This window comes from Camelina sativa, chromosome 19 (assembly GCF_030686135.1).
Source record: "Camelina sativa cultivar CO46 ecotype springtype chromosome 19, ASM3068613v1".
NCBI classification, from domain to species: Eukaryota; Viridiplantae; Streptophyta; class Magnoliopsida; order Brassicales; family Brassicaceae; genus Camelina; species Camelina sativa.
Window position 1 is genome coordinate 16,482,330 of NC_141898.1, and position 17,670 is coordinate 16,499,999.

At 35.8% G+C, this 17,670-nt stretch overlaps 1 pseudogene across 1 annotated transcript; it reads right to left on the minus strand.

Annotated features, from left to right (window-relative positions):
* Positions 1–6,804, minus strand: LOC104773604 (homeobox-leucine zipper protein HAT5-like; annotated as a pseudogene). The gene is made up of 4 exons (XR_015591312.1): positions 6,245–6,804; positions 5,864–6,006; positions 5,505–5,744; positions 1–508 (listed from the first exon to the last, which is right to left on the minus strand). The product of XR_015591312.1 is annotated as a homeobox-leucine zipper protein HAT5-like (transcript).
* Positions 6,805–17,670: the final 10,866 nt, after the last annotated feature.

Below are 17,670 nucleotides of genomic sequence, written 5' to 3' on the forward strand. Positions count from 1 at the left end.
TAAACTGAAGTGACTTTTATGAATAATATAACTTATCAAATACCGTGAAATTGCTGAATGATTCCACAATTATGCGGGGGTTTTCGTCAGCAAACATGGAAACAGACATGACTGTAATTGTACTTAATGATAATAAACACACATAAATAGCAGATTAAGGCCAAGCCCAGAATCCCAATGATTCGCCGTGATGGTGCGACGGTGAAGTGGTGGCCACAAAGACGTCGGAGAAACAGGCCCGGTCATTATCACAGGCGTTGTTGTCTTGTTGGGAGTAGATGGGTACGAGGCTGGGGAAGTAAGAGTCACAGCTGTCTAGTAGTTGAGGTGCGTCTTCGTCAAGTACCGCACTCCCAACACTCCCTGAACTTAACCGGTCATCGGTTTTGATTGCCGCTGGGTTTAGGTATACCGGATCAAGTTGGTTGGGTTGGGGGACTTGACGACCCGGAGGTAGTTCATTATTAGCTTCTTCTTTGCCCAGAAGCTTTTCGGTCAGTGAAGTAACCTGTGGAAAGATTCTTAACTTTTTCAATCACAACGGTCAACACAAGCAACCTCCCTTTTAATTATATGTAGTTCTTCTTTGATTATTTTGTATTCTTCCCAACTTTCTTTCTTTCTTTTTACTAATAATAATATACTTATATTAATGTTAATATATATTAATACTAGAAGTCATTCCGTGCTACACACGGATTTTGCTTACAATACAATGTTGTTCAATTTTAGTAATTTGGAAATTATTAGTTTTTATTTGTTTACTCACCAATGATTATTATTGTGATTTTTAAAATATACTGATCATTTTTGTTTTTTTTGGAATGATTTGTTTGGTGTTACTTGAGTTTTCCTTTTATATATAGTATTAGACTATTTCAACACATGAACAAAATTTTGATTGCAAAGTAGAGTGTGTAGTTTTTGCTCCTTTTAGATTTTTAATACATATTAGAGCATGTGCATTGGTGAAAGACTGATTAAGTTTCTCATCATATAATATTATTTTTAAATGTAAAGAAATTTGAGAACATCTTTCTAATATTGTGCGTCCATTGGTGATTTACTCGTCAATATAATATTTTTATTTTTAATGTAACTTAATATTTGTAATATAATTTTATTTGAATACTTATTTTGTTATTTTTCTTTGCATTTGACCTTAAATAATAAATAAAAAATTATTAATATTTTAAAACATCTTAAATTGCTTATTAATTATATTTAATTTTATTAAGTAGCTATATTTCATATCATATATGTATTATCAATAATAAAATTATATATACTAATATAGTTTGTGAAAGTTTCAAGATACTAAATTATATGTTAAACCTTGAGAACCGATTTTCCCTTTTCCAATTAAAATAATATTATTCTTTTTTCATTTATTTTAATTATTAGAAACTCTATGATGGTTTAAAAATTACACGAATTTTTGGATGAGTATAAATATGCAATGGTTTTATTTCATCATCATCATAGATGCAACTGAATAAAATGAATAATCATATTAGTCGTATCTACTTAGAAGACAAACCGTAGGATATTATAATGTCAAATGCAATAATAATAAAATTTCTTAGAAAGTAAACTATTATATGTGAAAGTGGAAAAATGTTATAGGAATTGTTTGTTCTTTTATTTCTAAGATGGTTGATTTTGTAGCTATTTGATACTAAGATTCTTAAAAATATATGATACTAATATACAATTAACATATACTACTCAAAACTATAGAAGTCAAATTAATCATATATAGTATAGAAAAATGCAACTCATATCATACTATGATATAAAAAGACATCACAGGTTTAACAACATGATTTTGTAAGCATATGATAGTAAACATACAATTTTCTTTTTTATAATAGTTTTAAATACGTTTTTTTTTTGCATAAAGATGAAGACTACTAAGAAATTAAATTTACAATAAAGAAACTCATATGCATCGTCCAATAAGAAGAAGTTTTATCCTGCTTTACCACATGAATGTCCAAAAAGAAGAAAAAATTGAAATTCTAAACTATAAGAAAGGACATACATAATTATATGACATCCATAATTGTTGGACTAGCTCATGGAGTGTAGGAAAGACATACATAAACACTCTTATGAATAAATAAATTTGTCAAACATTCTCGCATAATTTTTTTCTATGTAGTATTAATGTGAATAACAAACATGATAACCTGCAAAAATAATTTTAAAATTATTCAAGAATACCTACTGAAATTTGGAAAGATATATAAGAATAATATAATTCTTTATAGGAACCTAATGACTGAAATTAAATAATAATAACTGAAAATTGTTTTAAAAGGATAGTAATTAGAGATTAAATTCTATTTTCATGGAAAACGGAATGAATTCTACTTTTATGGAAAACAAATTGGTAAAATCTAATGGGGAATAAATGAGTAAGTATTTCTCAAATTACTTACGGAAAACATCCCACCATAAGATTATATAAGATTAAAGGCTATAAACTAAGCAGATATGAAAATCCAAATATTTATGAATTTATAAGAGAATTTTAGAACACATAAATATCTCACATAATCTAGAATCCTTTCTTGCCCATGAATCATTTATAAGATTGAAACCCAGAACATTTTTTCTGGCACAGACTTGAATTTGGGCCGTCTTGTACGGCCCTTAGGGCACAGGCTTGGAAACTGGAGGTTCCCTCGAAGGTTCAACATTTTTTCTGGCAGATTGCCTCTGGTTCCCTTCTAGTGATGGAACGACTTGCTCATCGGGGTGTTCGGTGTGATACCCTATGTAAACGATGTGATTCGGAGGTGGAGACTATCAATCACGCACTATTTGAGTGTTCTCATTCTCGTCGGATCTGGGATTTATCTTCCGTTGACTTTACTTCCGCGGATTTTCCTTCTGGTTCCATATACACGAATCTAGATTATATATTTTGGCGGGTGTCTTCACAGGCGGGCGCTCCGAGTATACGTCTTCGTCTACCATGGATTGTCTGGTCAATTTGGAAAGATAGGAATAAAAAAGTTTTTAGGGCTGTGAGGCAGAACCAAGTGAGGTTATTAATCAGGCGGACAATGATAAATTGTTATGGGAAGAGGCTAAGTCCTTCTATTCGATTGCCCTAGATCCTCTGCCTACGGAGTCTCGGGATCCTCTTCCCCGTTGTTAGGTTGATGGTTCTTGGAAGGTGTCAGATCCTCTTGCAGGTTTAGGCTGGTGGTTTTGTAATAGTGAGGATATCACGCAATTTCTGGGAGCACGTAGTCAACGTCGCAGTCCTTCCCCCTCTACATTCGGAGATTCAGGCTTTGATTTGGGCGATGGACTCTTTATTGTCGGCGGGGGTTGACTGTCAGAACTTCGAGACAGATAGCGCGGAATTAGTGGTGATGGTGCAGTCTCCTGATGAATGGCCCGCTTTCTCCAACCTCTTGGACGATTTCAACGTTCTCCGATCATCCTTCCCATCCTTCTAGCTATCGCGGATCCCACAGACGTCAAACATACGGGCAGATTGTCTGGCTCGTTCTTCGAGATCTTTATCTTATGGGACTTCTTTTGTAAACTCTTATCCTCCGGTTTGGGCAACCAATCTTGGAGTTATTTTCTATTTTAACGTTAGGTGAAAAAAAAAAAAGATTGAAACCCAGAACTAAATTTTATACATAACCTATAATCCGTTTTTGCCCTGAATCATACATAAGACTGGAACCTATATTTATAATTTTAAATTTTCAAAATAAACTATAATTAGTTTTTTCCTAGGATGAAATCAGAAATTGATAAATGGTGGCTTTAGATCAGAAGGAGTTTACAACTGGTTCTTATCGAAGAAGGGAAAAAGGAAATGTTAAGAGTTTTTTTGTTTGTTTTATGGGCCTCTAATTACTTAGCTCCAAATTACAAATAAATTTAATTAATTAGGTCTAAATAACAAAAGAAGACATGTGTTAGATAGATAACATGTCAAGTGCCAAGTTTCTAGATGAGGTGGGGTTTGGTATGTTTGTGAGAGTTTTTGTAAGGAGCAATTTCTACGCCGGTTGTCTCGTCGGAATTATGGGGTTTCGGTTCCAGTGGATCCTGTGTGAGGATTGGGAATCCGAGTGAGGTCGTTTCAATCATCAAGGATTGAAGAAGGGTACCATCATAATCAAGAAACATGGCAATCTTTTTTCCTCTTGCAGCGTTGATGATATATGTTACAACAGGTGTAGAATTTGAGAGTAAATTTGAGTCTAAGTATTTAAGTAAATGTCTACCTATGGCTATATATATGTATGCTATTCGAATGTTAGATAGATGTTACTCTTAGGTTCAAAATATTTTATTAACAGTTACAAATTTGGGAATTATGGTGTCATAACTTTTGTAACATAAATATATGCAAACAGAAATATTTTCATTAGACTAAATACATTTCAATGCATTGTTATTGAAATTATAACTCTCTTTAATGCATGGTAAAAGCAATTTGTAACCCACTACATGATATTAAATATAAAATTTTAATAGATTTTCCATATAAGAAATAATCAAACTTAATGATTTAATTAATACTATTTTAAATACGGCACTTACAATTTTCTAATGAAATAAATAGATAGAAAATCAAGAAAGTCAACATATATGAAAATCTTCTTATATATGTGATTTGAACATGACAACAATTTTGAAATGCTCTTGACAAGATCGATTTTATGTTGATATGTGTATCGATATAGAAGGAAAAGCTCTTGTTGTGTAATTTATCATAATTTAATAGGATTTTAGTGGAAGTGTGGAACTGACTAACTTTATTGCCTACTCAATTAATGAAACAAAATATTATATGATTCTAAAACGTGTAAAAATTAAGGTTTATAAAATTACATAAGAGCTTAATCATAATCATGTATTTAAACTATTTCATTTTATCATCCAAGATATGGTTTTTATTGTGATATTTTCTTTTATTATAAAATAGTTTGTGTTTTTTCACTTTAAAGGACGAAAGACAAATTTAATAAAATGTAAGAAAAATGTGTAAAGTAGATGTATCAAATATCAGTTATTTATTAGTAAATGTTATAGAATATTATATTTTGTATCATGTATATAATATGAGATTTTAATTTTATTAGAAAATAATCTAATTTTGTTTAAGAAAAGAACTTAAGATATAAAAATGGATTTAAAAATATATGTCAATTGTACCAATATTTAGAAGAGAAATATGATTATTTGGAATTAGAAATAATATAAATTTGTTTTAGAATAATAAAATGGAAATAAAAGATGACACATGTCGCTAAAAGAGAATGTCAAATATCGCAATGTGAGTAAAAGTTAGAAAAAACCTTATATATATTCTCCTATCAGCTTGTCTTTTAAAAACAAAACTAAAAGCATATTCTTCTTTTCTCACTTATGCTTTCTCTTCCTTTAATTTGGACCCAAGAAGGTAAATCATTCATCCAAATTTAAAATTCTTGAGATGATGAGAAATTGTTGGATGTAATAACCTCGGATCTGAGCTTATCGTTGTCCTTGACGATGGAGTCGTAGTTAGAGAGGAGTTGGTCGTAAGTGGACTTGAGAAGATCGTAGTCTCTCTCGAGCTGTTTTGTTTTCCAACGAGCCCAGCGGTTTTGAAACCACACGGCCACTTGCCTCGGCTGTAGACCAAGCTTCTTGGCAAGCTGAGTCTTGCGTTCTGGCTCCAGCTTGTTCTCTGTCTCGAAGCTTTACTCCAACAGATGCACCTGAAACACATGCATCATTGTGTATATATAATTAACCCTAGCTAGCTAAATCGTTCATGTTTCAGACTTTATCTTCTTCTTCTTCTTCTAATATTATTGGATGAATAAGGAATTTGTACTTGTTCGGAAGTGAGGCGACGCTTCTTTTCGGGCAACTGGTCGTCGTAATATTCCTCATCGTAGAGATCCTCAGGGGAGCTAAAGAAGGGCCTTCGCTTTGATGTTTCCTCCATGTTCATCATCATCATCGATCTTGCTCCTCCTTCCCAATCCAACATAATAACATTCATATATAAACCAAAACTGTCATCACACTATATATATATATATATATATATATATATTAACTACACAACAATATTCATAATTGTTCTAATGTGTGTGTTCCTAGCTAGAGCATTTATCTAGAAACAGTAAAAACAGGGGAAATTCACACACCTAACCTAATAAGGTCAAATTTAAACAATAATATTATAATTTGCGTGATCAGAAAAAATAACCTGGATTGAGATTCCCTAGGAAGAACATGTTGCCATGTTGTGAGGCTGATGGATCGAAATAAAACGAATTGGATTCCATATTGATTTTTTAAACAGAGAAGAAAAAAAAAACAACAACTTCTGAGAGAAAGAAACAAAGAAGAGGAAGCAGATCGAGGACCACAGCGAGAGATGATTAATTAAAGAAGATGGATCGAACAAGGTTTGTATTGGAAACCAAAGAGAATTGGATTAAAAGATCATGATTTTATGGCGGAAGAAGCTTGTGCTCCATAGTAATCTCGCGGGTGACTCCAACGGGCATATGCAAAATCCCATCATGAACTACAACAATTCCCCTCCGCTCTGCCAGAGGGATCGGATCCAAGAATCACAGCCAGTACGATCCAAACAAAGAACCTTTCTCGATTTCCAAATTTCGAAGATTAGTAGTTTTTTAAAGAGTGTGAGACACCCAAAGACTTGTGATAGAAGTGAGAGAGAAAGAGAAAGAGAGAATAGAACAACAAAGTGCCCTTTTGATTTTGAAGGCTTTTGCAATGCAATTTCAGCTAAACTCATTAGCTTCAACAAGCGCGCTCTTTTATACACACCACCACTAGGCCTTCTTTGTTAAATTACCTTAATACCCTTTCCTTTTTTCTTTTTGGGTATCAAACGGTACGAACACGAGTAATGTTTTTTTTTTTTGTTAGGGTATCAAATTCAAACGTTAATACTTAAGTATCAACTTAATGTACCTGTTTTAGCTAATATATATTTAACATGTTCTTAGATATGATTGTGAACTGACCTTTTTGATCAAAAATTTCCATATTCTTCTTCTATATTACATCCTTTTAAGATCAAAATTTTTTCCAACATAATCCGATAATTTTATAGTTAGAATGATCCTTTTTTTTTCTCTCTGTGTATTGATACCTGACATAAAAAAAAAGGAAGGGGGGGGACAATTGTGGTAATTCGAATGTGATTGGCTTTTTTTTATAATATTTACAATCGGAAATGGACTTTTCTGAGCTCTGTAGGGTCCACTTTTTTTAGCGAGTGGACTCGGCAACAGATCTCCACCGTTAGATTTAAATTATATTATTTTTTTTTGTTTTGTTATTTAGTATTTTTAAAAAGAAAATAGTTATATAAAATAAAATAAAAATCAGATGGGGGGTGGTGGTTCGGCCAAAGCAGAGAGTGTGTTAGGAGTTAGGGTTCATGCTCGACGGTCGGGTCAGTGTCGGGATCTACGCTTGATCCTATTTTATCCAACGGTCCTCGTCACCCTGTGTCTTCACCTTGTGCACAGCAATGTCACATTCTCATCATCTCATTTAAAAATTCTGTTAAAATCAAATTCACGTCATTCCTATCTCTTTTAGTATTTGTTTTCTTTATCTCTTACTAATATATGCTGCTGCACCTTGACGTCTTGCACAAACAACATTATACTATTATTAATCACTTTGTTAACTATTACAAGAAATTACTTCTACATATACTTACTTTCACATATAAGGTTAAACATATTATCTTCGTTTACTGTCACTTTACCTAACTGCATGTTTTTCCAAATTAAAAAAAAAATATCAGTTTTTTTAAAAATTTGGTGAATATCAATTTTATGTCACACCTTACGGACTACGGAGGGAAAAAACAGACTAGGTGCATGGAACTGCTTATAATCGCCGCACTAATTCAGGCCCCTATAGAGTGCTGTTTTTTTTTATATACTACTATAAGCACATTAGTTAATTTAACTTATCATGTTACACAAGTCCCCACGTAGCTTCGTCCTGTCCCTTTTTTTTTTATATGAATTCTGATTGAAATATTTTCTCTAGAGTTAATCGTTACTAGTTACTCTAGTATTTCATGATCTTGTTTCCAGTAATATAAGTAGAATTGAATATTTACATATATATAACATATTTAAATTTATTTACCCTTAAAGGTATATATATTCCTCCTTCGTTTTCAATATTTCATGACTCTTCTGCTACCCAAAATGCAAATACTCTTCATATACTGTATTATACATATATCATTTGTGTATGCATGTTTATATGACTTTATCAATGTATGCTCAGCTCTTGCATTGCATACATATTAATAATTATGGATGCATAAATTTTGTTGATTGAAACGACCGACCCGCTTTTTTTAATAATAAATAAATAATAAATATAATAATAATAAATAATAATCTATAGTTAGTGGTCTCATATCCACTAGCTACCTAACCACAATTATAACCAACAACGGAATAACAAAAATATTAATATTCAATAATATTCAATAAATAAATAATCAATATTAAACTATAACAACAATTCAATAACCAAACATCATGAAACATGAAACATGAAACCGGCAACCTAATAATGTTTCTAAAGACCCAACTCTAGCAACCTAGCAACACCAGACAACATACAATCAAGTCCATAGAATATCCTCCTCTTCATCGCCTTGATTCCACGATCACACTTTGCTTTTACCTGCACCACAAACACATATTGAGATGCATGAGTATTTGATAAACACTCAGTGAGGCAATCCTCCCATCTACTGGGCTATACACACAAGCAACAATGATATCAATGTTCCAAACAATCAACAAACAAGAAATACAAACCAGGAAATCAAACATCGTCTCGCTGGAAGGGAGGTGTCGACCGACACCAGCCGAGTGTCGACCGACACTGGCCTTGGTGTCGACCGACACTACCCCATAGTGTCGATCGATGCCCAATTCACTGGTGTCGACCGACACCAAGTGATGTCGATCGACACTCCCTCTGCAATCGCGATCCGCTCGAAGCCGAGAGTCGAATCTCGCTCCCAAACTCCTCCAAATCGCCCAATACTCATAACCCAAGCCAAATACGTCCATAGGAACCTGTAGCAACCAATCCCAGCAAGAAAAACATACAAAACAACAACAAACAAGCAAGAACAAGGACATCAAAGGCTTAGATTAGCAATGGTCATGCACTCACCTCTTTGCAGGAAGTTTCTGACCAACAACGAACGAATCCACACTCCCAGCAAGCTTCCTACACGTTCCTAGCCTTGAATCCTCACTCCCACAGCAAGATCTCACCCACAAAGCCTTGAAATCTCACAAAACTCCCTTTTGTTCCTCTCAAAAATGGCGTGAGACAAAACAAAACACGACCTAGGTCGTTTTATCCCTTTAAAATCTCGGTTCAATGGTTTTTCTCTAGACCAAACCGGTCCAAATCGATAATTAAATCAAACTGGTCGAACTAGAGAATGTTGGTGTCGATCTACACCACCATGGTGTCGATCGACACCCATCCCAGAAAACCAATAATTGGTTCGCGGATGTTACAATTCTCCCCCACCAATATAGATTCGTCCTCGAATCTCGAATAACCATCAGCCAAGGACTCCCGTGCAACCGTCTCCACGGCCTGCACTCCTCCGACCGAACTACGAAAGGTCACCTCTAGGTGATTGACTCACGCTCCAGGCATTATTTGCTCTCGACTTTTGGACTTTCCTTTACCCAGAGGCCTAACCCTTGAGTTAATATATACTTCAGGCTCTTATGATCTGTAAATACATGTACCTTTGCACCATAAAGATAAGATCTCCACATCTTTAGGGCAAAAACTACAACACCCATCTCCAAGTCATGAGTAGGATAGTTGCCTTCATGCTGCCGCAACTGCCGCAAAGCGTAGGTAATCACCTTCCGATGCTGCATCAGAACACACCCCAAACCTACTCTAGATGCATTTGTATAAACCACATAGGGTTCTCCCTGCTCAGGCTAAGCTAACACTGGCGCAGTAGTCAACATCTCCTTCGGGCTTGCAAAGCTCTCCTCACACTCCTATGACCAAACAAAAGGAACATCCTTCCCTGTTAACTTAGTTATAGGACGTGCTCTGCTCGCACACCTGCACAAATCTCCTGTAGTAACCTGTCAAACCCAGAAAACTCCTGATCTCTGTGGCATTATGCGGTCTAGGCCAATCCCTGATAGCCTGAATCTTCTCCGGATCTACAGAAACCCCGTCTGCAGACACAATATGACCCAGAAAGCCCATCTCGCGCTGCCAGAAACTGCACTTGCTCAACTTAGCAAACAACTTCTGCTCCCGCAGCTTCTCCATAACTGCCCTCAAATGCACTGCATGCACCTCAGTTCTCTTAGAATAAACCAGGATATTGTCGATGAAAATGATGACAGATACATCCAGAAACTCCTGAAACACACTGTTCATCAATCTCATAAACGCTGCTGGTGCGTTAGTCAACCCGAAAGGCATCACCACAAACTCATAATGCCCATACCTCGTCCTGAATGCAGTCTTCCTCACGTCTGCCTCATCTATCGGTATCTGATGATAACCCGACGCTAGATCTACCTTGGATAACCAAGTAGCACCTCTCAACTGATCCAACAACTCATCAATCATGGGAAGAGGGTACTTGTTCTTCACATTGACCCGGTTTAACCCCCGGTAATCAATACACAACCGGAAACTCCCATCCTTCTTCTTGACAAACAGCACTGGTGCTCCCCACGGTGATACACTAGGACGGATGAATCTCTTACTCAACAAATCCTCTAGCTGCTTCTTCAGCTCTGCCATCTCTGTTGGAGCCATTCTGTAAGGATCCTTGAATAACGGCATCGTCCCTGGTTCGAGTTCAATCGTAAAAGGATCAGACCGAGATGGTGGTAACCCCTGCAATGACTGGAACACATCCTCAAACTCCTCTACAACTGGAATACCGCTAACCGTAGACTTCCCTACTAACTCTGGCATAGATATGGTAACCAAATAAGCCTCACGGCCCTTCTCGATCATCTTCCCAGCCTGAATGGCCGAGATCATGAGACTCCCCGAAGTTGGTCTAATCCCCTAATAAACCAACTTCCCTCCTGAGTGCTCACACTCCACTCTACCCCAATGACAATCCAGATGCACCATATGCCGATGCAACCAATCCATCCCGAGAATAACATCATACAACTCCACTGGACTGATAAGCAAATCCGCTGGCCATGACTCCCCCGCGATCTGAATATCAATTCCTCTGACTCGTCCAATAACCCTCAGGAACTTGCCTCCCGCAACTCTGACAACTCATGTACATTCCCCGCGATCCCCTCTGATTCCCGCGCTCTATGCACACTCCGGAGTAATGAAGCTATGTGAAGCTCCAGAATCAAACATAACATGGGACTTAAATCCGCCCACCAACAAGGTCCACCACAAACCTCATGTGTTAAGAACCTAACACTTTATCACAGGGAAAAATAAAATCTGAACTTACTAAGAATTCACGAAGTTAAAGTACACGAAATTATACATGTGATCGCCCCGGCACTCGTCCCACCAGTGTCTACAGTCGTGTAAACCCGTGGTGCCTACTCAATCTGTGCCACCTACTGCCCTCTAGGCTGCACCTGTTGCAACGCCGCCACTGCCACCGGCTGCAACTTGGGACACATGGGTCTGATATGCCCCGGCTCCCTGCAATGATAGCACACACGAACCCCTGCCGTCGGAGCACTCCTCTTCGGACAACTAGCAATCCTGTGATCCTTGCTCCCACAACTGAAGCAACTTGCACCACTCGGCCTCTGTGTAGCCTCCCACCTCCTCTTGGTCCCCTGCTAGAACCACCCTGCTGCTGAGCCCTACTAGGCTGAACTGCTGGACTAATCGCCACTGACTGTGCCCGGATGTCCTCCTCAATCCCTGCTGCAGTCTCAACCAGCCCTGCACGCATAGCATAACTCTGCCCTCTACAGTGAACCCTCAAATCGTCACGTAGGGCCCTCAGAAACCTCCTGATCTGAGCCTCCTCAGACTCCATATCCCGACCCCCATACCTTAGAAGTTGACTGAACTTCAAGTCAAGCTCCTGCACTGACCGAGTTCCCTGAGCTAGCTGAAGGAACTGCACCTCCAACCTATCCAGTGCCTCTCTAGGGAAATACTTGCGGTTGAACTCCAAGACGAAGTCAGCCCAAGACATCTCCCTCTGCACTCTCCTGGCTGCCACAGAAATCCACAACAACTGAGCATCACCAGTCAAATGGTGGAGCCCAATGTCTACCCAAAACTTCTCAAGACATCTCAGAGTATGGAAGTTACGTTCCACTCTCGTCCTCCACGCCTCCGCAGCGGTAAGATCTGTACCTCCCGAAAACCGCTCGGTACGAATACGACCCATCTCTGTCAGCATGCTTATATAACGAGAATGGACCCCCACATCCGCAGCCACTGGCTGCCGCTCCTCCACCACCACTGGTGGCACTATCTGAGCCTGAGCCGATGCCACTGGCGGCAACCACTCTAACAACTGTGCCAGCAACCCCGCAAGGTCGACACCCGGGACTCCAACAACTGGGACACCCGCACCTGGGGCCCTAACATCACCGGCTACTGGAGCATCAACACTGTCCCCTCCGGCCACACTCACGGAATCCCCCTGGACACCCTGCTACTCGCCAACACCCTCTGCTGTCACACTCTGGTCCTCGGTCTCACTAACTACTGGGACTCTGCCCCCACTACGACCACGTCCGCGTCCACGACCACGTCCATGTCCACGACCATGACCAACAACAGCACCACCTTTAGCCATCTGCACTACCATGAACAGAAGACTAAGCAAACAATTTATTCTATAACACAGAAACATAAACTCACCGTGGAATCACACAGTAGGATCGAAGAGGATGTTCTAGGACTCCATGCCACAAACAATTGACTAACTCACATAATCAATCAAGACATGCAATCCCAAACATCACAACAGAAACCTAGTGAACCCAAACCTAGAACCGTAAGGGCTCTGATACCAAACTGAAACGACCTGACCCGTTTTTAAAAAAAATAATAATAAATAAATAACAAATATAATAATAATAAATAATAATCTATAGTTAGTGGTCTCATACCCACTAGCTACCTAACCACAATCACAACCAACAACGGAATAACAAAATACCAATATCCAATAATATCCAATAAATAAATATCCAATATTAAACCATAACAACAATTCAATAACCAAACATCATGAAACATGAAACCGACAACCTAAAAATGTTTCTAAAGACCCAACTCTAGCAACCTAGCAACACCAGACAACATACAATCAAGTCCCTAGAACATCCTCCTCTTCATCGCCTTGATTCCACGATCACACTTTGCCTTTACCTGCACCACAAACACATATTGAGATGTATGAGTATTTGATAAACACTCAGTGAGGCAATCCTCCCATCTACTGGGCTATACACACAAGCAACAATGATATCAATGTTCCAAACAATCAACAAACAAGACATACAAACCAGGAAATCAAACATCGTCTCATTGGAAGGGAGGTGTCGACCGACACCAGCCGAGTGTCGACCGACACTGGCCTTGGTGTCGACCGACATTACCCCACAGTGTCGATCGACACTCTCTCTGCAATCGCGATCTGCTCGAAGCCGAGAGTCGAATCTCGCTCCCTAACTCCTCCAAATCGCCCAATACTCATAACCCAAGCCAAATACGTCCATAGGAACCTGTAGCAACCAATCCCAGCAAGAAAAACACACAAAACAACAACAAACAAGCAAGAACAAGGACATCAAAAGCTTAGATTAGCCATGGTCATGCACTCACCTTTTTGCAAGAAGTTTCTGACTAACAACGAACGAAGCCACACTCCCAACAAGCTTCCCACACGTTCCTAACCTTGAAACGTCACTCCTACAGCAAGATCTCACCCACAAAGCCTTGAAATCTCACAAAACTCACAAAACCCCAAGAACACAACTTTTCCCCCTTTTGTTCCTCTCAAAAACGGCGTGAGACAAACAAAACACGACCTAGGTCGTTTTCTCCCTTTAAAATCTTGGTTCAATGGTTTTTCCCTAAACTAAACCGGTCTAATTCGATAATTAAATCGAATTGGTCGAACCAGAGAATGTTGGTATCGATCGACACCACCATGGTATTGATAGACACCCATCGCAGAAAACTAATAATTGGTTGGTAGATGTTACATTGATCAAGAAAAAACATTCCAATATAATTGGCCGCCCGTTACACACTATATGATCCATGGTATGTGTTTGATAGAAGAATTATGTTTCTCTATAATATTATATACTATAATAGATGAGAAAATATGCTAAATTTACGTACGTTATTGTCTCCTTCCATTTCATGTGTTAGCCAGTTGGCTACCGATGGACGACCTTTCCAATAAACGAATAGTAACATCCATTGAAATTTATTTTATTTATATTGTAATTTTTATATAAAATATAATTTATATGGTTATTTTAAAAAAAAAATTTGAATAAAACATTATACAATAAAATCATATGCTAAATATGATAGCTTAAAAAAAGACATATATTTTGTAAGTTTTATATTGTTAATAATTATAGATAATTATATGTGTTATAACACTCGTTAAATTTTATTTTATACTAAATTTTGTATATTTTATATTTTAAAATAAAATTTTAATATGTTGTATTAAATTATATATGTAAAGTTATTTCAACAATGTATATTCTACATCATGACTTGAATGTCATTATAAGACATAATTTTGTAAATTTGAATTTAAATATTCAAATTTTGACCAATTACTCAGTAAATTTTTTAATTCAATAGATATTATATTTAAAGAATAATATTACTAAAGCTTGAATATTTTATAGATTGAACAATTTATATTTGTTTTTAAAAATTCAACTTATGGTATATCCGGAAATAAAACTATTTTTTAATTATAATAAATAATATAATAATTTATTTGTTTCACATAATAGACTCATATATAAAAATGAAAGGTGAAGTATAATGATAGTTAACAAATCAATATGTTAAGTTAGATATCAAAAGATTTTATTTGATTAATAATTTAATAAAGGAAATTAATATGGTAAGTTAGATGATATGATTCTTTAGAATATTCTCTTTAAGATTTTCGGTATAACCTATTTGTAACCAATTAATCTATCAATTAATGTATAATATATTTGTAACCAATTTATTAAAATTATATAATTTACAAAACAATGTTGTATATTTCCGTTTTATTATAAGGGGATTTTTCACCACCCAAATAAGAATAAAAGAGAGGAAAGAAATTAAAAACCCTTAAAAATTTTCTTAAAAAGAAGAAATAAAAAAGTACTCTAAAGAAAATTGAAAGGTAGAGGAATTGCTATGAAGGAATGGATTTTTTTTTTTTAAATCACTTCTCCCCAAACGATAACAATCTCACTAAACAAAAAAAAGAGAGAATAATATGCTAAAATAAGCAAGATCATAATCATTATAGTGATTCATGATATTGAAGCCACTTTAGAATTAAAACTTCTATATATGTTTAGTTAATTATTATAGAGTATATGATGAATATAAATTGTAAAACAACTTAATTAGACACAACTAGGTAATTTGACTCCCTATATTCTATGATCTCAAAATGTTTTTAGAAAAGAATCTTTGAAAGGTACACTTAGCTCAATAGGGAATGTATATTTGATTAGCTTTTCGTCTATCAATAAGTTTTCTCAATTTAGCAATAATTAAACAAAGCAAAACAAACAAATCTGAAATTGTTTTTTTGAGAAAAAATCTCAAATTAAAGTAAAAATAGATTCATCTTAAGTAATTATTAAAATAGCTATGCAAATAAGAATCAAGATTTTTCTTTTGTTATTTTCTTCACAACTAAGCTAAGAGGCCATGGAAATATGGTGGCATCTTTTTCATTGGATAGTGTCTTCTGAGGTTTTTCTTTATGTTTTTTCCAAAAACAGGGGACTTTTTTTCTTTATCCCTCTATTATTTGCTTTACACAAAAAGGTGATTGCACGAATAGTTCATGAAATTAAAGTATTAAACGAACACAATATTAATTAGAGAAACAAAAAACACCAAGTTCGACAGATTGCCACGGATTATCGTTTAAGAAAAAAAGGGTTACGAAAAAATTCACAGGGATATGGTTCTTTAATGTATGGTTTATATATGTTTATATTCATTTCGGCATAAAATTGACGCGTATATCAAAATTTCAATTGAAAGAAAATGGTGTGTTTAAGAAGAAAGAAAAGAAAAGAAAAGAAGCAGAACACCTGAGAGGAACAATGACTTTTAGTTAGGACATTGTGTGTGTGTTGGTAGTGGATTGTGTCGCCATGTGTGTGGTTCTGCGAAAAGAAAAGAAGATCAATCTATAAAGGTGTGTGAGCACCATTCATATTTTTAATAGTTTTCTCCACTATCATTTCTTTCTTTCTTTCTTTTTTTTTATTTCCCTTCTTCTATTTCTATATTAAATAGAGGAAAACTTTAACTGGAATCGTTACTATCTGTCATGATATTCATATTAGCCTTTTCTTTTTTTTTTTGGTGAGGGCCACGACCACGATGTCATTTTCAGAAAGATAAAAAGGATATGGTATGTATATAATTATTAAATTTATATAAAAAAGTATATTCAGTCTTTTCGTTTGAGAAGGTCCATTCATTATGGTATGGGTTTTCAATTCTCACTGTATGCGAACAGTGATATTCAACTTCTTCTTCTTCATCTCAAACCACACACGTATACTACACACATTATATATATAGAATTGTACAAACAGTACATGTTACGTGTATGTACATTCGTCACGTAACCCTTTAATAGTCTAGAGCGTATAATATTAGTTGATCATTTAAAAGAAAATTGAATTCTATTCTAGCAATTTCCATTTAGAGTGATAGATAGAATCACTCGTGAAGCGTTGCTTTCTATTTGATAGACAACCATAATGATATGAATTTATTTATATTAGGAAACTAAAGTAGATCATATTAACAATAACAGTAACATACATCTTTCAAGTAATCGACTTATTAAAGATATCGCATTTTAAAGAGTGATTTGGTTATATACTTATATAGCAAGAATAAAGTACGAGATACATATATATAATTTGTTCCCTAAGTACGAAAAAAAAAAAAAAACTATTGTTACGTTCGGGTTGACTTCACTTAAAGATGTGACTAACATTGAACGTAAGATGATGCTGCAAGCAAGCCTGTAAGCAAGACTCTCGACAGTCGACACAGCTTCCTCTAGCTAGTAAATTAAAGGTCAAACAAAAGTTTAGAATCCTAGAACTTCCATTCCCAAACAATTAAAGAAAATGATATTAATCAACATTTTTCTTTACAAAGAGAAAATATGTTTTCACGTATCTCTTTGTTTTTTTCTTTGACATGTTATCTCATGTATTTGCTTTAGTTCCCTTTTGTTAAGTTAGTTTATACAGTACTAGCATTTGAGCCGCGCTACGCGCGGAAATTTGATGAGGTTGTTTTTATTTTGGTTATTTTGTTAGTTTGTTATTTTGTATGTTTTTACCTCTT